The sequence below is a fragment of the Furipterus horrens genome, unplaced genomic scaffold (genome assembly GCF_987537825.1).
Source record: "Furipterus horrens unplaced genomic scaffold, mFurHor1.1.pri manual_scaffold_4, whole genome shotgun sequence".
Taxonomy (NCBI): Eukaryota; Metazoa; Chordata; class Mammalia; order Chiroptera; family Furipteridae; genus Furipterus; species Furipterus horrens.
The window spans coordinates 104980005-104999096 of record NW_028327174.1 but is presented as its reverse complement, the minus strand read 5'-3'; the positions used below and the strand labels follow the sequence as shown (position 1 = coordinate 104999096).

The 19092-nt window shown below is 35.7% G+C and overlaps 1 pseudogene; it reads right to left on the bottom strand.

The window, feature by feature from the left end:
• Nucleotides 1-12108: 12108 nt before the first annotated feature.
• LOC150012601 (glyceraldehyde-3-phosphate dehydrogenase pseudogene) lies at nt 12109-13110 on the bottom strand (annotated as a pseudogene).
• Between the last annotated feature and the right edge of the window lie 5982 nt (nt 13111-19092).

Genomic DNA, 19092 nt, shown 5'->3' with positions numbered 1-19092 from the left:
ACTCAGAGAAAAATTTTAATGATTAGAAAGAAACCCAATTACTTAAAACTCTTTAATCTTTGCCTTGTGTGAGTTTTCCTTTTGTTTTTATTCAACATTTAACAAGCATTGACCAAGTAGCTACTGTTATCAGCAACAGCTCTTTTAATAATGAGAGAGTACAAAGGAAAAGATGCCCTAATGGCTGATTTCAAGGGAGTTGTGCTCTAGTGCCTTCTGAACCTAGAACATTGTTACTAAATGTGTCACTTAAATTAATAAATGTTCTAGGCAGCTCCCTCTTCTTTTGCTCCTTTCTATATCAGAAATGTGGTTTGTGAGATAATTGTGAGGGCAGGTGTACCGGGGTCATTTTCCTAGGTCAGTCCTCTGGGCTCTCTCTTTTAGGGGTGATTTTTTAACACAAACTGCACCCTGTATTTAAGTAAATAAGGTATTCCCCTTGCCTTTAATGCATGGCCCAAATTTTCAAAACCCTCTAATTTCAGTTTTATAACTAATTTTCAGACTTAACTTCAAGAATTATACAAGGTTTCTAGTGTCTGTGGCTTCTTCCATTTCACTTAACTCTTAGCCACTTCACTGCACTGAAGTTCTCTTACCTCGCATTTTTAAACTCCTATTCTTAAGATAATTCTTGATTTCAATGCTAAGAGAATGGAACACTTTCAGTTCTAAATTTGAATTAGCAAAATATTTGACTTGAATAGTTATAGAGCTGTAGACAACTTCAAAATTGCTACTGATGTGATAGTTCAGGTGTAAAGGCAGTGGACTGGAGAATTATGCTAAAGGGCACCATTCCATGGAGCAGTGGTAGCAGGAGTCGTAGAAGTGGGAAGCAGTTACTCTTGATTTAAAATCACTTTTGTCTGTGACATGGGAAATTGGATTATCGTCAGCAATTATATGTCATCATGGCAAAAGTTCTGTTTTACTAATTTGTCATTTTTTTATTCAACAAATAATTTCTTAAAATTTTGCCACACTTCAGTTGCTGTGAGCAGCTTTGAGAATACAGCAAACAAGACACAGCCCCTGTGCTCCAGACAATAATGACAATGTAAGGGTGATGTGAGGAAAGCATAATATGGGAAGGCTAAACAACCAGCTCTTGAGGAGGCTCAGGGAAGACTTTCTGAAATAAGAAATAGCTAAGCATCTCAATCATTGGTTTTCAAATTTTAGAGAACCCTCTGACTCCCTACGTCTGAGGCTAGCCAAGAATTTGCATTTTAAATAAGTAACACAGAAGATTCCAATGCAGAGGACTTCAGAGTTTCTTCAAAAAATATTTATCTAAGCTGCATTATATTTAGTTCCATTTTCATTTTCTTTTGTGTTACTCCTAGGGAAAAAAATGTAGTGTTATTATTATATTTTTTTTCACAAAAAGAATTACAATTTGATAACATAAGGTGGAGAGGGCCATCACTTCCATTTTCCTCCTGTAAAAAGGTTGTGAGGTTTTGCCATGATGTCCAATAGTCATTTATTAAAAGAGACTGATAACTATCATAGAGTTTGTCTCAACACTCACCATTATTGCAAAGATTTAAACCATGATAGGTTGGCAAATATTTTTGTAGAAAAGATCCATGTATTTTCTTGAGAGTTTGGAAATGGGGTGTGGGTGAGGATGCACATAAGTATATTAAAAAGCACTGTATGGATTACAACACATTCACTGTCAAAGCCCATTTCATTCACCGTCCTTAGCATAATAATTGTTTTGTTAAGAGGTAAGTGTTGAGCAATATTTTAAAGACATACTCTTAAAAACATTGAAGTTGACATTTTGAATTAACATTTTACTAGAACACAATGTAATTTACGAAGCCAGACCATGAAGGGCTCAGCTGATTATTATAGTTTTGAAGGGGCTCCAAATCTACCTTAATGGTACTGTATCAACCAATCAACCAGGGGCCACACTTCAATTTTTAAATAGCACATTAAATAATTAAACAGCATATCAAATTATGTTTCAGATAACTGTCACAGCCTAATTTTTCGGGCACTCTTAAAAAAGCTGTAAGTGGTTCATTAGAAATAGTTCTGAAGCCAAAAATGCTAATGTAAGTCACATGGAAATCCTAGAAGAAACTTGGCATGAAACAGGGAATGAACTTGCTGCTGGAAATAACAGATTATACAAAAACTGAATCAATCTGGCTTTGACTGAAACATTTATACACAGATGCAGTAGACTTTTATGGTAAACACTCTGATGATCTGACTTTCTCTCTTTCCATCAATTTTACATGATTTCACACCTGCCTTTGTTTAATCAATTTCATAATTGAGTGCACTGTACCTTGTTATGACCTTGCATTTAAAAAAAAAAAAAAAAGTAGTTCATGACTTTTAAAACACCAAACCAAAGCTACAGAACAAATATGAACTTTTTATTCAATTTCCCATCTTGGTTGATAGAAATTTCTTTGTCCTGAAACTGAAAGTAAGCTGTTAGATGTTCCATGGTGACTGTCAGTATGCCTATTAAATGGTGCATGTTCCCCTGAGATAGGCTTGAGGAATTTTAAGGTGGTGCTGCTTGTTTTCCTCATGGATGCCATTATTCTGTGTTTCTTAGGACATTAAGTTTTAGTCAAAAGCCAGCAGTTATGTGATTTAGATGTTATCACATTCTTTGTAGTGGTTATTCTTTCTTGGTGTTTTAAAAATACTGTTTTCCACTTACATGACTTCAATTTATTTGTACATAAAAAATCATCTTTGGCTGAGAGGATATAATGGCACAATTCCTATGTTCACACAGGAGTATACATTTTACATGGTATATCTAATTGCAATTTTTAAGGAATAAAATGATCTGGGATTCTTTATTTTTAGATTGAGCCAAACGAGAGAATGGCCCAAGGAATCCAGAAAGAATTAAGTCTAAAATGCTTAATCAGCTTCAAGTCTATTCATCAGCATTGTAGCTCAACTGAAAAATAAATTTGAGTTGCAGGAACGTGAATTTATTACATCAGTTCAACCAAAACAACTTCTGATTCAGTCGCCATCTCAGTTAAGCCATTTATTTGACTGGGTATGAAAGATAGAGTTTGAAGCAAAAGCGTGTCAGTAAACTTAGTTTCTACTTCCAGTTGTCACTACTATTTATGTGACCTTGGAAAAAGTATGTCACCTCTCTATGCCTCTATTTCAATGAAATGATGGGATGACATTCAATAATTCCCTAATATGTCTTCTGGCTGGAGAATTCAATAAGCCATGTAAAGTTAGTGTTCTACTAGCATGTTAAAAAGTAACTCAGAAAAGAGGGTATTGAGGAAAGATGTCAAAGACCTTGGCCTGCTGACTTGCATCTGCTGATCCTTGTATTGAATGATTGACTCATGCTACATCACCCAGTTTACTCATTCAGGGTTGACATCTTCACAACATGCTTGGGGAAGAGATAAGACCCACTTTAACATTTCTGAACCAATTATACAGCAACCCTATGGCAGCTGGTTTAGACCATCAGAAAGGACAGATTTAGACCCAGAAATGTGCCAGAACAGCAGCCTCTTCTTCCTCCCTGTGAATCCAGTAAAGATAAACAAAAGATAAACCAGATAAACTGAAGATACTGGGGGTGCGGGCATTGAGGAGGTGCAAAGAAGAGGCTCTAACTATCATCTGCAAATGTGTATTATCTGAAGGTGTCAGTGCTGTAAATTCAAAATCTCTGTAACCAACCCACCAGAAAGAAAACATTTTCACACATGACACGTGAAAACTATATCACACTTAACATTTCTTAGCCTGTCTGGAGACGAAACAAGTCACAGTCTTCAGAATGTGACTGAGTATGACTGCTTCAATTAATGTTAAACAGAAATTTAGGGCTAAGCTGAGTTTAAATTTTGACCTAAATTCCATCCCAAAGTGTTATTGATATTAATATATTTTGTACTGTATTAGCATGGAGCCTACTTTGAAAACAGTTTCTTCTATAAAATGAATAAAGATCCATCTCATTCAATATATCCATCATTTCTATTATAAGTGATTTTCCTCTTAGACTCTGTGTGTGTGTGTGTGTATATATATATTCCTCTTGGATTCTTAGAAAAATGACAAGGTTTTTCATAGTTCAGAGATTACATATTCAACAATTAAAATTGGATTTTTAAATGTAACATTTTGAAACCAGAAGCAAATAAATACACCATATTATTCACAAAAGTATTTCTCAGAAGGCAATATGCTAAGGAGGACAGGTCCTGGGATATGATTTTACTTAACTTGGCCTGGATTTTTACTATCAGTTCTAACATAAACTCTGTAAGCTTGGGAAATTAACTTAAATGTCAAGAAGCTCAATTCTGTCATCTGTAAAATGGGTGTGATAATACCTTTTCTATCTACTTACAAAGGTAGTGTTGAGACCAGAAGAAAAATTGATGTGAAATATAATGCTTAAGACTCTGAGATAGGATTAAACCTCATGGAAAAACAAAAAACAAAAAACTGCTTTACTAAAATGTCATGTCTACCTAGCTTGGACTATCCATCCTAAAATTGTTATTTATTAACATCGTCATTTGGGGGTTCAGCTGTCTCAGGTGTCATTAACAACAACTGAAGGAGCTTTTTAATGGAAGGACTAATTGAGAATGACCAAATACATTACAGAATGAGAACGAGAAACAATTTGAGAGCAAGAAACAATTCACTATAAGTTAATTAACAAGTAAATAAGTGTGTTTGCATCCAGTTCCTCCTCATTGGTCTGGAACCCCTTCTCTGTTCGTCATCTGATTCTGCATCTCCCAGTGTTTGTCCTCTGTGTTTTCTGTAATTATCCAGACTGGATGGAATAGTTGGTTCCCTGTATCAGGCCATTTTCACTTTAAAGATAATTTCTGGATTGCATGAAATTTTTATGGTCAGTTCCATCTGACTAGGAATGGTCTTCCTGCTAAATGTGCTTCCTGTGGTGCTTGATTATACTTATTGAATGTCTACTGCATGTTAGGGGTTGTTTGAGACCACTGGGTAAAAACATGCATGACTTGTGAGGTACTGAGTGTGAGGAACACTGGATCCACTTCTCTATCCTTTCCTAACAGGACTGCATTTCTTTGAACTGATTTGTGAGGATAGGAAGGGTTGAATATACCTGAGCTTTTGTTAAGATGAGAAAACTATTTATGTTAAGTGAGTAGAAAATGACCCCTCTGTTGTGCAAAATTTATGAAGTCCAAGGTACTTTCTGGATATTTGCTTCCTCCTCCTCTTCATTATCATTGTAACTGTCATTTATTGCATACTCACTATGTTCCAAGTACTTATATGTATAACCTCATATAATTCCCATGAAAACTCTTTAAAGAATCTTATCTTGCAGATGCAAAAATACACATGAAAAAAGGTGGCTCTATCTCTTTCCCGAGGTTATGAAGCTAGCTGGGCTCAAGGTCAGGTTTTAATCTTATCTTTCTGTTGCCAAAGTCTTTGATTTAATATCCTACAGTCATGCCTCATGCTCACCAAGGGTAACCACCTAGGACTCTAATGTTTAACTTTTTAACATCTATTTTTAAGACAAAAATTTTTTCAGGTTTTAATTAAATTCAAGTTTTCATTGATTTATTTCCAAAATGTACACTTAGCAATACATGATTGAATTTTCACTTTAACTTTTTAAAGTATACTTTATTGATTATGTTGTTACAGTTGTCCCAGTTTTTCCCCTTTTGCCCCCCTCTGCCCAGTACCCCCATTCCCTCCAGCAATTCCCCCTTAGTTCATGTCCATGGGTTGTGCATGTAAGTTCTTTGGCTTCTCCCTTTCCTATACTACTCATAACATCTATTTTATTCCTACCAATTATGCTTCTTATCCCTGCACCATTTCCCCTGTTCTGCACCTTCCCCCTCCCAACTGGTAACCCTGCAAATGATCTCCCATACCAATGATTCTGTTCCTGTTCTGGATGTTTGCTTAGTTTGTTTTTGTTTTTGTTTTTAGATTCAGTTGTTAATAGTTGTGAATTTGTTGCCATTTTAATGTTCATAGTTTTGATCTTCTTTTTCTTAAATAAGTCCCTTTAACATTTCATGTAATGATGGCTTAGTGATAATGAATTCCTTTAGCTTTACCTTGTCTAGGAAGCACTTTATCTTCTCTTTCATTCCAAATGATAGCTTTGCTGGATAGAATAGTCTTGGTTGTAGGTCCCTGCTTTTCATCACTTTGCATACTTCTTGCCAGTCCCCTCTTGCCTGCAAAGCTTCTTTTGAGAAATCAGCTAAGAGTCTTATGGAAACTCCTTTGTAAGTTAACTCTCTGCTTTTTCCTTCCTGCTTTTAAGATTCTCTTTATCTTTAGCCTTTGGCATTTTAATTATGATGTGTCTTGGTGTAGTCCACTTTGTGTCTAGCTTGTTTGGGACTTTTTGTGCTTCCTGGACTTATAGGTCCATTTTATTTGCCAAGTTAGGGAAGTTTTCTTTAATTGTTTTTTCAAATAGGTTTTCAATTTCTTGCTTTTTCTCTTTTTCTGGCACCCCTATCATTTGGATGTTGGTATATTTAAAGTTGTCCCAGAGGTGCCTAAGCCTCTCCTTTTTTATACTCTTGTTTCTTCCTTCTGTTCTGGTTGAATGTTTATTTATTCCTTTGTTTCATATTGTTGATGTTAATTGCAGCTTCCTTCCCTTCACTGTTTATTTTTCTTTATTTTACTTTATGTAACCTTTATTTTTTTTTGCTATATTCTGTGAGTTCCCTGAGCATCCTTATCACCAGTGTTTTGAACTCTGTATCTGATAAATTGGCTATCTCCACTTTGTTTAGTTCCTTTCCTGGGATTTTGTTCTTTTCTTTCATTTGGGCCATATTTCTTTGTCTCCTCCATTTGGCAGCCTCTCTGTGTTTGTTTCTGTGTATTAGGTAGAGCTGCTTTTACTCCCTGTCATAGTAGCATGGCCCATGTAGCAAAGGCACCTGTAAATTGTGTGGGGTGGAGCCTTAGATAATTGCCAGGGCATGGCCACCTGCTTCACCCCTTTGTGATTCTGTGTGGGGGGAGGGTTTGGGAAGGGGACAATGCCACTGCCTGGCTTCTGGAAATTTGCCCAGCACTCACCCCAGTTCAAGTCACTTCACACACTCACTGTATATGATTGGCCATCTTCTTATTGCATCCATTCTAAGACCACATGGGCCCTTTAAGTGGCAAAATCCAGCAGTTTCTTCTACCAGCCCAACCTGTACTTGTTTTTATCCCAGAGATAATGGGGGTTTATCGTCCCAGTGCTGAAACCCTGGGCTGTGCTGTCCGAGCTGGGGCTGGGATTGCTTGCTCCCAGGTATCCCTCCCAATATTTATCCCCTGCACATGGATGTGGTACCTTCCGTTGTGTTGTTGCCACAGCTTGTCTGAGTCACACTGCCTCTCCGCCTTATCTCTGAGACTCCATCCTTCTTATCCATCTGGATGAATGTGGCTTCTTTAAATCCTTGGTTGTTGGACTTCCACAGAGCTCAAGTTTCTGGTTGTTATTTGTTCTTGAGATCAAGTTGTAATTCTTCTTATGACTGTATGAGGAGGAGAAATGTGTCTACTTATGCTTCCGCCTTGACTGTAAGTTGAATTTTCACTTTAACTTCTTAAAAATTATTATCAATACATGTTGTTAGCTTTGGAAATTCTCAGAGTGAGAATTAATAATTAATGCCTGAGTTTCCTTTCCAGCAGTTTTGCTAACAAGCTTCATGTCTGTTTGAAAAAGTGTTCCCACTGTCTGCCTGGGCATCCCATTCTCTACTTGTGAAGCTGAGACTGTGAGGTTAAATCTCCAGTTACTGAGCAAAGGTGTCAGTATTAGACTGGGGAGACATTGGCCCAGGAAAGTCATATATAATCTGTATCTAGACATGAGATGTACCCCAGTCACTAGCATTGATATTGAGAGATTTCTTTTATCTTGCCCTCACTTGTTGAGATTATTAGCTACTATAATCAAAGAATGTATTTTTCCATGGGGCAAAGTCTACCTTGGAGTGGTAGGATTCTTAAAGACTCAGCTTTATTACCACAATACATTTATGAATATTTATTGATGATTAATGATGATAGTAAGCTAATATTTCTTTATGCATTGTCAGGCACAGTGCTAAGCATTTAAGGCATTCTTTTATTTAATTCCTTGAAAGGGAAATACCACCTACGGATGTGATGAGGACTAAATGAGATAAGACAGAAAAAAAACACTTGAAACCACACCTGTCTGGACGCCCTATAAGCCTCTGAGAATGTAGTCATGATTGTGATCAGTTACTTCCTTCTCTTAAAGAGAGGGCTGGAGCAGACTGGTAATGGATAAATTGCCCTCAATATTAACTCACATTTTTTACCTGATACTATTTTCAACCTGCTGTGAAATTCTATCCAGACCCTAAGTTGACCCTGTACTGACTCTCTTGGCAATTCCAGCACCAAGTATTCTACCTTTCACTGCTGATTAAGTCTGTTTTGGGCAGAGACTGATCTGAGGTCTGAGCACAGTGAAACAGAATCCGCTGCCAATAATAAAGAGTGAGCCCGGCTGGTCATGATCAGAGACTTGACCTTAAAGTGTTGACACAATAGCTGAATGATTTGAACACTCAGAATGAGCAAGTCACAACAGCTCTGAAAGCTTCAGGGAATAACGTTACAGAGGAACTATGGACATTTCAGTAATACAGTCCAGACAATGTGTTGCAGGGAAGCCTGTGGGCCTGTCCACAACACTCAGCATTCTTAACTTGTTTACCCAGTACTAGAGGAAGAAGTCAGTGATTAATAAACAATGTTTCATTAACAAGTTTAATCTTGGGTGTAACTTCCCTTATGGAATACCAGAATTTCCATCTGCCACTCATCTTGATTTATAATAATGCTTCCTTAATAAGTCTTATCTCCAGCATGGAAAACTGTGAGAGGGTGGTCTGTTTTCCTTTAATATGGTGAGAAGAAAATCTGGGGGCAGAGGTAATGTTTTAAATTAATTAATTAGAATGAGTGATATTGGGAAAGCCATATGAGAATATAAAGAAGCTCTTTGCTTTTCCAGATTTCAATCACTGTATAGTTGTAAAAATGCTTTGAGTTAGAAAAATTTTGAATGGTAAAGGGATTGAAATTTACCTAACAGAAAACCTTTCATAGTGGTTTAGCCATTCTCAGATAATCTAGGTCAGCCTGCATGGCCTTGGATCTTAGTTAATTAGTAATTTCTTAAGCAGAAATTGTGAGAAAACAGGAGGAAATCAGAGGTATGAGTACAGACTTGTGAAAATTGGAAATGACGGAGAAAGAAAAATTTGATTTTTCACTATGTATATTAGGCACTTAATTAAAAAAATTTATTTATTTTTAAAAAATCAAAACAATGCATGTTCAAAAGTTTAAAAGTCAAATACAACAACAAAACTTAGTACCAATCTCTTTCCATCAATCCCACATCTATTCTCAACTTTCAACAATTTTTGCATTTCTTTCTGTTACCAACTTTTATATTTACATAGTATTTTTTATAACGCTATTTTTTGGTTACTAAAAATCTTTCAGACATTGTCTACTGAATAATTAAACTTCCTCTAGGGAAAATAAGAATTATCTTTCTTATCTCAATCCTTTTCCCTATAGGCTTATTGTGATTATATCAAAATTTCTAGTTAAATTAGTGGAAATAGGATAAGCCACCAAGCATATCTAGGTTGAATAATTGAAGAAAATGATGATTTTTTTACTTGGCTGTTTTTACTTGAAATTGTGATCGAAGCAACAAACAAGCAGTGCAAAAGATACACCTAAGGATCAAGTGATAATTGTGTGGACCCTGGTCCTGGGTGCTTCTCTTTGTTTCTCTCCAAGATGCAGCCTGAGTTCAGGATCACATTTCACTAACTCCTCCAAGTCAGACAAAGTGAGATGTGACATCACGGCTCTTGATCTTTCCTTTGGTGTTGGTGGGGGGCACGAGCCTAAGTCAGTACTCTAGGGCCTACATTACTGTTATATATTGGTTGGTCTATAAAATAATTTCATTCAAAAAATATTTAAAATTCCATCTAAAAATTCAAAATAATATATATGGTTATGTACAGTAAAGTAAAAGCTATCAGTATTTATATTGGTTATCTCATCATTAAAAATGCTATAAAAAGAACAGTTATTACTGGTATCTCTCTATGTAATTTAATCATTCAAGGCTATACCTAGATCTAATATCATAACATTAGAAATTTTCTGAAGAATATATGTTTTTTAAATTTTTATTTATTGATTTTTAGAGAGACAGAGGAAGGAAGAGACACAGAGAGACATCAGTTTGTTGTCCCACTTAGTTATGCATTTATTTGTTGTTTCCTGTATGTGCCCTGACATGAGATTAAACCGATAGCCTTAGCCTATTGGGACAATGCTCTAACCAACTTAACGCCCAACCAAGACTAAACACTTTTTTAAAAGATTTTTAAAATTTATTTTTAGAGAGAGAGGAAGGGAGGGAGTGAAACACTGATGTGAGAGAGAAACATCAATATATTGCTTCTTGTACATGCCCCAAGTAGAGACTAAACCTGCAACCTTGGCATGTGCGCTGACCAGGAATGGAACTGGCAACCTTTCGCCTTGCGGGATGCTGCTCAACTGAACCACGGCGGTCAGGGCTGAAGAATGTATTTTTAATGGTCTTATTGTTTTATTTTTCCTACAAGATTGCCTACAATCTTTTTTAAAGGTATATTTTAAATAATTAATACAGTTGATACTTTGACAACTTTAATGGACTTTCCTCTGTTCATAATTTGTTTTGTTGCTGAGAAAATTCTCCTAGCTGCTGAGGTATTTGATAATTGCAGAGTAAATTTTGCTCAATGATGGATACCTCAAAGGAGTTCATTGAGTTGCATAAATATTTTAGTCTATTTTAAAGTACTGTTTATATCCTTCATTCAGAGTACTTTCTTTTTCAAATAGTTTTTGGAAGACAAAATTGGTTTTCTCTCTAAAATCATTTTACTGTTTTGCCAAATTTAGATGCTGCAACATCATAAGTATTTTAATTTTATTACATTTTGGCATATAACATAAATTACCCATTTCAAAGGGGGAATACATGAAAAAATTCCCTCACAAGTTGAGATATCTCAAAGCACAATTATAGAATTTCAAAATTACTTTCTCTACACCATGTGAGCTAACATCATTTAATTTGTTCCATTCCTTCCTTGTTTTTGTAAGAATAAATTACGTTTTCATATGCAAAATTTGTTTTTTAAGAATTTTAATTACTAAAAGCTTTAAAAGCCAGTTTGAGCCTCCATTTTCTAAAAATATCTTAATAAAAGTTTTCTGACTCTCTCCAAACAAAATTTATAGTTTAGAATTTTCAAAACAAAAGTTTAATACTATGGTAGAATGTTAATAATGCTATCAAAAAGTAGTTCTGCCCTGGCCAGTTGGTTGGAGCATTGTCCCAAAAGTTATGGGTTCAATCCTTGGTCAGGGCACATACCTAGGTTGTGGGTTTAATCCCAGGGCATGTATAGGAGGCACCTGATCAAAGTTTCTCTCTCACATTCATGTTTCTTTCTCTCTCTCTCTCTCTCTCTCTCTCTCTCTCTCTCCTCCCTTCCTGTCTATAAAATTAACAAAAGCACAGCTTTCAGTGAAAATTTTTAAAATTTCTTCAAAAATTTAATTATTTTAAAAATCTAATTGAAAATGGGCAGTAAAGTAAGGAAGTGTATATTCCCATAATGTAGTTTCCTTTGTCCTCCTTTTTTTTTTGTTTGTTTGTTTTTTCTTTTTCTTTTAACATCAGCTTTATTTTTTAAATGTTATGGTTAACTTGAACTGTGTGTTTTGTATGTATGAATCTACAGTTGACTTTTTTTGGGTGGGTACAGTGAGCTTTATTAATGGTGCATGACAAGGTAGGGCTGTCTAAGCCCCTACCCTTTTTAGGGAGTGTAGGATGGAAACCAGAGGTCAGGAGATCCTCAGTGTGTTGGGGGATCATTTTGGGGCAAGAATTCCCCAGCAGCTGAGGACCTCTTTTCCTGTCACTGGGGTTGGTGATCCAGGGGGCTCTTACTCCTTGGTGGCCATGTGGACCATAAAGTCCACCTCCCTGTTGCTATAGCCAAATTCATTGTCATACCAGGAAATGAGCTTGACAAAGTGGTCATTGAGGACAATGCCAGCCCCAGCATCAAAGGTGGAGGAGTGGGTGTCACTTTTAGAGTCGCAGGCGACAACCTGGTCCTCAGTAAGTGCAGGATGACCTTGAGGGAGCCCTCTGATGCCTGCTTCACTACCTTCTTGATGTCATCGTATTTGACAGCTTTCTCCAGGTGGTAGGTCAGATCCACAACCAACACATTGGGGGTGGGGACATGGAAAGCCATGCCAGTGAGCTTTCCATTCAGCTCAGGGATGACCTTGCCCACAACCTTGGCAGTACCAGCAGAAGCAGGGATGATGTTCTGGGCAGGCTCTCGGCTATCACACCACGGCTTCCCAGAGGGGCCATCCATGGTCTTCTGGGTGGCAGTAATGGCACAGACTGCGGTCATGAGTCCCTCCATGATGCCAAAGTTATTCATGAATGACCGATGCCAGGGGGGCCAAGCAATTGGTGGTACAGGAGGCATTGCTGACAATCTTCATGAAGTTGTCATACTTGTCATGGTTCACACCCATTACAAACATGTGGGCATTGGCAGAAGGGACAGAGATGATGACCCTCTTGGCTCCACCCTTCAAGTGAGCCCCAGCCTTCTCCATGTTAGTGTAGGCGTCAATGGACTCCACAACATATTCAACACCAGCATCACCCCATTTGATGTTGGTGAGATCTCACTCCTGGAAGATGGTGATGGACTTTCCATTGATGACAAGCTTCCCATTCTCAGTCTTGCCTGTGCCTTTGAACTTGCCATCAGTAGAATCACACTGGAACATGTAGACCATGTAGTTGATGTCAATGAAGAAATCATTGATGGTGACAATATCCATTTTGCCAGAGTAAAAAGCAGCCCTGGTGACTGGACACCCAATACTGCCAAATCCGTTCAGTCTGACCTTCACCATCGTGTCTCAGGGTTGAGGCTGGCACTGCGCAGGAAGACATGGCTGTCTGTTGAGCAGAGAGCGTACAGTTGACTCTTGAACAACATGAGGGTTAGGAGCATTGACCAGTGCATAGTAGAAAATCTACATATAACTTTTAATTCCCCAGTAATTCCTTAGTATCTCTGGGGGGATTGATTCTAAAACCTTGAAGATAAAATCTGAAGATGCTCAATTCACTGATATAAAATGGTGACAAACAATGCATACACTTGGCCCTCTGTATTTGCAGATTCCCAGTGAAGACTGAAAATACTCTTTTCAATCCATGGTTAGTTGAATCAGGTATAAAATGGGGTGACAAGGAGAGCTGATTGTATATTTATTGAAAAAAATACACATATACTATTCCAAAATGGAAAGTAGTAAGTGCCATAACACCAGTGCAAAAAAAATATTATTGCAAAAAGGAGTGGGTCAATAGGGGAGGTATTATAGAGCTAAGTAATAAAGATTCATAGGATTAAATGTGAGACAATGTGAGCAGGACATATCAGGCCAGTAGATACTTGCCACATCTGGCTTTTAAGCACTCAAAATGTGGCTGATTCAATAACTATGTGGCTAATGTCTACCATATTGGCCACTGCAGTTCTAGACAAACAACTAGCACAAGAAAATGTATGGGGTGGGAAAAAATGAAAAGCACAGAATGTGCATGAAAGAGAATGAAACTTGTCTATTTCAACTGGAATTGAGTGTACAAGACAGTGAAGAGAGAAATGATATTTGGTAAAGTTGACTGGGTTCAGATTATGAAAGATTTCTCACTCTGGGCACTGTTTGAGGACAATAAGGAGCAGATGCTGATTCCCAAGCCAAGAAGTGGTATGGTCAGCCCTATGCAATAGGAAAATTAAGCTTGAAGCTGTGGGTATATAGAACTAGAAAGAATATATCACAGAAACAGAGATGCCATATGTGAGATCAGAGTATGAGTCCAGACAAGTTAATGAAAGCCTGAAGACAAATTAATAAAAGACAAAGGAAATGTAGTAAAAAAAAGACAGATGTGAAATACCTCATGAAAATAGAAACAAGAAAACTAAAAATTGATTAGAAAAATTAGAGAGTAAGGAAGAGGAATATATTTGGAAAACAAAGAATGAAAAAGAACTTATAAGAGAAAAAGATTTGGTAGGATAACTATCTTGTTTAGAGACATCCTGAATTTTATTTTAGATCTTTTGAGTAAAGGTGCTAGTTTTATAAATATAATTAAAGAGAAATACTTAAAAATTAAATAGAAATTTGGGTTGGGAATTATCTGCATATAGATCATGGATCAGGCCAAATATGACCTTTTACTGCTTTGTCAGTAAAGTTTTATTGGAATACAGCTACTCTCATTTGCTTATATATTACCTATAGCTGCTTTACAGCATAAAGACAGAATTCACTGGTTTCAACAAACTATTATGCTCACATAGTTGAAATTATTGACTGTCTAGCCTTTTATAGAGCATATTTGCTGACCCTGATGTAGGTTATAGAAGTCACCAAAATTCATGAGATTCTAATAATTTTACTATGGGAAAACCTAGTATTAATTAGAGTTTAATAGAATACCTTATAGATTATTATTCTTATATTGACATATCTATAATATAATAAAATTTAGAATGAATATGTAAAGGGTCTCCATGATCTTAAATTATCTCTTGGATCACCAAGAAAATATTAAATTATTTTCTTTATAAAAATACTGTTGAATATGTTGTATTTTTGTCTAGATATTTGGAAATGAATACTCCTTTTGTGAGTTATATGAAATTATTTATTAAGCACAATATTTTATTAAGAAGAGAACTTTATTTTTTGTCTGTGCCAAACTATATATGTTTTAAGCCATATGAAATTTTTACTTTGTTAAAGTTTCATCAATTAATGAAAACTTAATAGGATTGAAAGTGTAAATTTTAGGTTCAAACTTGTGAGGTCAAAGGAGTATGGGCAGCTGTTTGTATCTTATATGGAGACTATCTTAAGTATTAGTATAATAAAAAGAATAAAATAAGGGAAGAAAAAAAGGAGTGAAGGAAGAAGAAAAGAGGGAGATATATAGGAAGAAACAAAGAAAGGACAGATTAAGCTGCTGTGAAGTTGACAAGTTAAAAGTCTCCATCGCAGAGTATGTATAGGTAGCGATTCAGTGCCTCACAGACTCGGGGAGACAGCAAGTACCTCCAAAGTTTGAGAGAAAACAGGAGGAAACAACTCAATTAACAAAATACCATGGGATGTAGAAATAGTGCAAAAAGTAGAAAAAAATCAAAATGTCACATTTAATGTCCTCAGAGAGAGAAAGAATGCTTACTAAAATTAAACAAGCAGAACAGAAATAAATATTAAAAATTTAAAATATGCTAGCTGAACTAAAACAGCCAAATAATAGTTTGGAGAAAGTTTTCCAGACAGTAAAGAAACAATACCAGAATATAAAAACAGTAGATGATAAAAAAAATCTGAGGATTGGTCCAAGAGATGTGTCCCTGGGTTCATGACTAATATGAATTCTAGAAAGAGGGATCAGAGAAAACAGAGGGAAGAAAATTAGCAAAAAATAATATAAAAAAATTAAAGTTGTGAGTTTCCGGATAGAAAAGCAAAGAAAACAAAGCAAAATAAACAAACAAAAATCATACACACATCAAAGTATATCATCATGACACTCCAGAACATTAAGGCTAAAGATAAGTTCCTAAAAGCTTCCAGAGGTGAGCTGGGGGTAGGGGCACAGAATAGGTCACCATACAATCTAGTTTGTCTGGAATAGCCTAGTTTACACTTGTCCTGGCATCCCATTTTACTTTCTTGTTTGTCTAAAATTGACAGTTCTTTACAAATTAGTACTATTAACTGAGGCATTAAAATAATCCATAATGATTTTATAGGTTTCTTCTTTGTATTTTCAGCTTCCACTACAATTGCATCGACAGTATATGAGATGAACGTGTAATGAATGGGATGCTTACTTTAAGACATTGTTAAACCTGAAAGACAATCAACAATAGCCCATCTTTCTCTTTGTGCTCTTTTAAAACTCCTGCTTTCTTGAGCTATAATTGACATACAACATTGCGTAAGTTTAAGGTGTAAAATATGGTGATTTGATACACCTATATATTGTGAAATGGTACCACAATGAGGTTAGTGAACACATCATCCATCGCTTCATGTAACTATTGTTTTTTGCTGTGAGAACATTTAAAATCTACTGCCTGAGCAACTTTCAAGTACATAACAGAGTACTGTAAACTATAGTCAACATGCTGAGTATCAGCTCCCAGTATTTACTCATAACTAGAATTTCGACAAACATCTCCCCACTTCCCCCATACACCAGCTCTGGCAACCACCACTCTACTTTCTGTTTCTAGGAATTAAGCCTTTTAAGGGGACTAAATGGTAATTAAAAAATACAATAAAAATTTATTAAATAAAAATTAATTAATTAATTAATAAAAAGATTCCACATATAAGTGAGATCATACCGTATTATCTTTCTCTGTCTGATGTTTTTCACTTAGCCTAGAACCCTTGAGGTATGTCCAGGGTGTCATAAAATAGCAGGATTTCCTTCTTTTTATGGCTGAATAATATTTCATTATGTGTGTGTGTATACACGTGTGATCACATTTAAAAAATAAATTTTACTTATTGATGTTTAGAGAAAGGGGTTGGGAGGGAGAGAGAGAGATAGAGAGAAACATCAACTTGTCATTTCACTTAATTACCCATTATTGGTTGTTTCTCGTATGTGTCCTAACCAGAGATAGAACCCGCAACCTTGGCCTATTGGGATGATGCTCTAACCAACTGAGCTACCCAGCCAGTGCTCTCACATTTCTATCTATTTACTTGTTAGTGAATAGTTAAATTGTTTACATGTCTTGACTATCATGAGTAATGCTGCAATGAACATTGGGGTGCAGATATCTCCTTGAAATAATTGATTTCATTTTTTTTCAGATATATACCCAGGTGTTCCTCACCTTTCCTCATGCAGTGTCATCTCTCCCATTAAATTACAGCATTTCTTGCTTATAAAACAAATAAAAAGTGCTCTGACATTAACGTCTTTAGGTCAGTGGTGGTATTCGACACCATTACTCTGCCAGGCACTTGGTGTGTCACCTGGTTGTTCTATGTCTCTGCAGGGTGCATGAAGCCATCAGGTCCTCAGCTGATAGAGCAGTGGGAATGTGGGAAACACAGGTTAAATGTCTGGTAAAATATGACTGGGAAACAGGCTGAGCTTATGCACAGAGCATATAAAGAGTCGCCTTAATATATATGCTACAGTGGTTTTGTTGTTTAGTTTATGGCATAAATCTAAAACTATTTGTTGTCTGATAATGCTTTTACAATTTTTGTAACAAAGCTCTTTTAGCCCTAGTCCTTTAAAAAAGTAAGTATTTATATTTAAAATAAAATGATATGCTTAATTTTTATTAAAAAAAAGTTTGTCAACATTTCCCAGCTAGACTAATAATTTTCCCGATGATGTTATGTACAAACCATTTCAAAACTTAGTAGCCTCAACAACAAACATTTATACTCATGCTTAAGGGTCTGCATTGATTATGGTTTAGGTGATCCAGGCAAGACACAGCTGAGTGATTCTGCTTAGATGGAGGTTGGCTGACTTTGATTATAGTCTGAAGGTTTGATTTAGATGTGCTCCTGCTATGTTGTCTGCAGCCATATCTTATGAGGTCACAACTACAAAGTTTATCAGAACACAAGAACAAGAAAGACCTCAAACAAGGTTTAAGAATTTGACTCATGTTTGGTTGGCAAAAATTCCCGTGGCTAAAACATGTTACGCATGTAAGGAAAGTATTTGTTGAATAGTCCAAACTAACACCTTTTTCATCATGAGGGATGTACTAATATCATTAATTACACGAAAGAAGACACAAATCTGATGAATAAGCATCAGCATCTATTTCAAAAGTCACTAATTAAACAAAACTGCTTGAGTCCGACAATTTAACATGTGCAACTGAAGAAAATACATTTGCTTATCATTCCATGATACATGACTTTTCACTTAGATCAAATGATTTCTACTAATTTTGCTCATCTGTGCAGTATTTTAAAAAATGAAGCAATAGCTTGTTGTGTGCTAACTTCCGAATACAAGTTAATATCAATGTCATTGGAGTTTTAAAAAATAAGTTAATTACAAAATAGTGTAGTTTTTAAAATTTAATTTATAAAATAAAATTAAAAAAAGCTCTTGAGATTTTATTGTATTAAAGGTGAAATGTCAGATATTATTAAGAATATCGTTGAAAAAATAGTTAAAATATTCTACATTGAAGATAATTTTATCTTCTTTTGCTTTTGCTATAGTAATGTCATGTGAAATTTGTTGAGTCAAATTAGGATACTCATAGAACAAAAATGTAGTACAGTAGTTCCTCTTTATATTGCAGTTCACTTATCGCGGCCTCACTGTATTGTGGGATTTTAAAAAATATTATATTTAATTATTTATCGCGGATTTTTCACTATATTGCAAGATTTTGCAGTACTGTACAGTAAATACTAAAATAAAGGTAAGGTTCCTACTTTGAGGATTTTCATCTATCACGGGGGGTTCTAGAACATAATACCCACGATAAGTGAGGGATCACTGTATAGTGACTTAAAAATGTTATGCTCTAGACTGTTTATTTCCATTTGTTTTATTCTTTTGTTTCCTGGTTAACAGCTAATCTAATGCCATGTGCATAGTAGGTGTTCAGAAAGGATTTGTCTCAGGAAAACATACTCTAAAACTTTGTAAATATTGGAATATTTTCATAACAAAGAGTTATAACTCCACATCATAAATTTACCAGTGAAAATTAGCATAAAATTTGGAACATGGAAACTACATTTGTAGAAATATCATATTGTGGAAAGCCTAATGATAAAGCAACATGATCTCTA